The sequence below is a fragment of the Macadamia integrifolia genome, chromosome 14 (assembly GCF_013358625.1).
Source record: "Macadamia integrifolia cultivar HAES 741 chromosome 14, SCU_Mint_v3, whole genome shotgun sequence".
Taxonomy (NCBI): Eukaryota; Viridiplantae; Streptophyta; class Magnoliopsida; order Proteales; family Proteaceae; genus Macadamia; species Macadamia integrifolia.
The window spans coordinates 11,077,067-11,081,970 of record NC_056570.1 but is presented as its reverse complement, the minus strand read 5'-3'; positions in this window follow the sequence as shown (position 1 = coordinate 11,081,970).

The following is a 4,904-nucleotide window of genomic DNA, read 5'->3' as shown; positions in this document are numbered from 1 at the left end:
AAAAAAAAAAAGGGGGGGGTGTTTTTTTCCTTTCCTCTTCTGACAATTTTATAATGGGATTGAATCCCATATCCTATTGCATAGCGTGATGCTAACATTCCTCCATAAGAAAACCATGACCAAAAAAAATATATATTATCTTCAAAGATGGTATAAAGGAAAGAAGAACACACAGAAAGTATTGCACAATAGACTGAATAAAAGACACAAGTATACCAAAAGTGAAGAAAAATATATCGAAAACAAAGCGAAAGGAAAAAAAAAAAAAAAAACCAATTAGTAAAAAGGAACAAAGGAAATCTAAGACTATGTATGACCAAAATAGCCATAGGATGGAACATAATCCACATCACTATGAAGGTTGCCATATCAAACACAATAGTGTGGAATGTTGCCCACAATTGTTTGATATCAAGGTGCATGCTTAGGAGCACTATTATGAATAAGAGTAGAGGATGAAGATTTCATCGGCCTTGTGATAGCTCATAAAAGAGTTTGGATGGTCTTCATTTTCGGAGCATTTATAATACCACCAACTGTATTAGGCAACCTTCGAATCATCTTTGCTTTTCCACAAGGACATATAGGACGTGAATTTTTTTCATTGTTTTACAATATTGATGGAATTAAAAGGGAAAATGGTGGGTGTACATAGCACACACACCCTTGTGTATATCTCTTTCCTCTTCCCCTTAGAAAAGTCCTCTCTACTCCTATCCTAGTATTCTCATTGGTTGAGCCACTAGCTCTAGGTAGCCTGCGGCTCACTTAACCTCCTCCCAAGTTAAAAATAACACAACTTTCATATCCAAAATGTCAGCATACATATAGTAAATTGCACCCAATAAAATTATCCACATTAATCCATCAAAGGAATCATAAAACCATGGAAAAAATTACTTGGACACCCCCTATGCTATGGTCAAATTGCTCGATACCCCTAAAATTAGAAAAGTTAACTTGAACCACCCTTACATTTAAGATTTATTACAACTAGCCCTTGTCTATATGTAAGTCAATCACCATTTAATGATGATGTCATGAGTGGAAAAAATCCTAAATGTCCAAACTACTCTTAAAGGGTATGATTAGACCCTTATACCCAGTAACTTAAACAAGGAAAGATTATGTCCACCCTTTCATCTCTTCTTGAAATTGTCTTAATTGCTAAATACTAAACCAAAAGCCTAAGGATAAGGTTTGCTTACGATGAAGATACTCATATCCCTTTTGATTGATTTTACCCAAGATTCAGACAACGCATCACTCCATCATACTTTATCGATTCTAACTAGAATCTATTATAGATATCAACTGGACATAGAGTACTAAATCTTTGAAATCAAATTGGGTTTCATATAGTAGGCTAATCAGAGTAGTAGCCATACCTCAGATCCCTGGCAAACGAAGGGTTGTCAAATCACAAGCTGCAAGCTTGCAACAGCCATTGGTAAATAAGTAGACCCACCCTGCATCACCGACCAATCCAATGGTGAAATTGCAAAATAACCTATTCACTTCCACTCCTGTTCACTCGTTGTCCTCTTTTGCCTTTTCTTTTTCTTTTTTTTTTTCTTTTTTTTTTTGGGTCATTTACATCAACATCCCCTCCTGTTTGCCTATATTACGCCCTCCCTTCTCAAATTTCGTTTATTATAGTAAAATTCAAAAAATTTAACATATAAAAGAAGTGTTAGTTTTAAAATACGAAAAGAGATAATGCTTGTACCTTCCCCTAGACCAACAGCCAAGGTTCCTTATAAACCTCATCTCTGGTAATGCTTGTACCTTCCCCTAGACCAACAGCCAAGGAAGAGGAATTTGAACTTGAATTACTTAAAGACTTGGTGAGATGTTTTCACAAGAGTTTCCACAACGCCATTGCAGAGAGAAACCAATATGTCTCTTACTGTCCTTTCATGCTAGGGGTCCATCAACCCAGAGAAGATTTCATCATAAGTGTTGATATCCATAGTCTTGTCAAGGTAAACCGCAACAGCAGTGCTTACAAATAGCTGGATGCAGTCAGCGATGAGCTCTCTGCACTTGTTACTGCATAACACATTTACCCATCTTGGTGGAGATGACGAATCAGGGCCAAAACAGGGGGGAATTATCTGGTGGTGGTTGGGGTTTGAACCTCCGCAAGATTGGTCATCAGAGTAGAATGCCAAGACCATGCTGCTGGCAAACCACTCACCGGGTTTAGGCTCACTTTACCCTCTCCCCAAAAGCAAAGAAGTGTTTAGGCTTACTCTACTGGTGCCTTTGTAGATCGCCTTATATAGGGTTTCTGAAACTTTGCGAACTCGAATCCTGTACCTATCCCGTGGTTGGATTATTTTCTTAGCAACATCTTTCCCCTATCTGCAACTTCTATTTGCGAAGACAATACTATCCTCAAGAAGGGTTCAATGGAGACTCAGTGGACTACCGAGCTTCCTCACACAAACATGACATATGCCCCCTCCTATTCCTCCACCCATGGTATGATACTCTCCGATCTTTCGATCCACATTGATTTTGATTATTCATTCTAGTAGGGTTTTCATCGTCATTTCTTGAATTATGTTGAAGGTTGAAATTCTTCTATTGTGTAAACGAAGTTCAGGTATCTTAATTCGTTTTGCCCTAGATATCCCTTTTTCCTTGGGAATCTTCATTTCAGGCTCTATCTCTTTCTCGTCCATTCATACTCTCTTCACCTTTTGTACTTTTATCATATCCTACCATGAAAACTCTCAAGATCTCTAATCCTTGAAATTAAAGCAATTCATTGACCAATCATGAATAGGGATGAAACCAAAGTTGGTGCAGTTCACCAAGCGCCGGCCAATTAAGAAGAAGAAGGGTAATTATGTCTTTTTGTATTTTAAAACTAACACCTCTCTTAAAGTATTAGATTTTTGAGTTTAAATGTAATAAACGAAATTTGAGAGGGGACGACATAATATAGGCAAATGCAAAAGGAGGATGTAAATGAACCTTTTTTATTTTCATGAAACCCTTGCACTACTCGTTGAATCAGGATGATGAACAAGGTAATGAAGGAACCCAAGTTTAAACTCTGTTTAACAATTTAGTACCAAACAATGCTGTATACTATTTTCAATTAAGAGAGAGAGAGAATATGCCCTTAGATCTGATATGGTAATGAAGGAATTGAGAAGGAAGATGGGTGAAAGGAGAACCCTTCACCCACTATTTAAATCGATTTGAGTTTTTTAAGGTAATAACCTTTAAATGTTAAGTTGATCATTTTAACTTCATAAGTTTTAGTTTAATAATTCACAAGGGTAAGTTGGTCTTTTCATTCAACTACTAATAACAGACTAGCTAACACCGTCAAGTCTCATGGGGCTTCCAGTAATAGATTCAAATTTTTGGTGTCTCAAGAAATCTAACCATAGTAAAAAGGGGTGTCCAATTAATTTTCCCTAAGCCCATCAGTTAAGAATTCTAAAAGTATGATGCGGTGTGTGGGGTTTGAAATGAATGCCTCTCCCTATTGGGGGTCTGTCATTATCTTGACAACTGCCTTCTCATATAACTCCTACTCTATATGATGGTCTCTAGCACTTCTAGGGCCCTACTATTCTCATATTGCATTTCAATAACTTCCCAGGATGTGCAAGGCATACTAGCAACCCTCTCCAACCTTGATCTGGTAATGTCTTGAATGGTCTTGGATGCCAGTTAGAAATCAGAGTTTTTCCTCCCCTTTCTCTTTGTATTATATGTCATATCATGATTGTGCTTTGGATCTCGACACACCCTATACTAGTGGCAGGATCTCCTTTTAAGGTTTGAGCTTAGAAACATGAAAAAGAGGGTGTATCCATGAACCAGAAGGAAGCTGCAGTCTGTAAGCAATGTTGCCGATTTTCTTGTTGATTTCAAAGGGTCCAAAGTACTTTTTACTAAACTTATTGGTGGCTCTATTGAATGCAGTTGTTTGTCTATATGGTTGAAGCTTCACTAGCACATAGTCACCCACCTTAAGTTGAATATCGATTCTGTGAAGATCAGCCTTGGCCTTCATTTTAGCTTGGGCAGCATGTAAATGGACCTTGAGTGGTTCTAAAATCTCAGCTCTGGTGCCCAGGTCATGATCTAAGGCTTATTAGTGTTGCCACGATAATATGCTGGAATGGAAGAGGGAAGTCTCCAAAAAACCACCTCAAACGGAGTCATTCCGATAGAAGAATGGAATGCAGTATTATAGTGAAACTCAGCCCCGTTTAGATATTTACTCTAGTGTGTTGGTTAATCTGCCATGAATGCCCAAAGATATTGTTCGAGACACCTATTTAGCACCTCAGATTTACCATTCGTTTGTGGGTGGTAGGCTGAACTCATCCGTAGTTCGGTCTCTTACAATTTGAAGTCCTACCAAAATTGACTTAAGATGATGGATTCTCTATCGCCCACAATAGAACGGGGAAAGCCATGTATAACACATAATGTCTACAAAAATAGCAACCACTTTTCCAGCATTGTAATGCTTTTGTAAAGGCCAAAATGGAAAAACTTTGAAAATCTGTCCACAACCACCAAGATAACGCTGAAGCCATTGGGAGGAGGAAGATGAGTGATGAAATCTATACTAACATCCTCCCAAACCTGCTCCAAAACCGGTAAAGATTGTAACAAACCAAGTGGTGGAACTGTGGGGCTGTTTCATGCCTTTCCAATAGAAATTTGTAGCCAGCCAAATGTAAGTTTTTTGTCTACCAGCATGTCCACCTGTTGGTGTAGAGTGATACTCACAAAGGAGTAGGGATTTGAGCTCCGAATTAGTGCCTAAATATTACTTACCACTGAAGTAGAGGAGTCCCTCTCTCAATGACCATAGAACCAAATGATGTGGTTGAGAAGAGACCCTAGCCTTTAATTGCAAAATG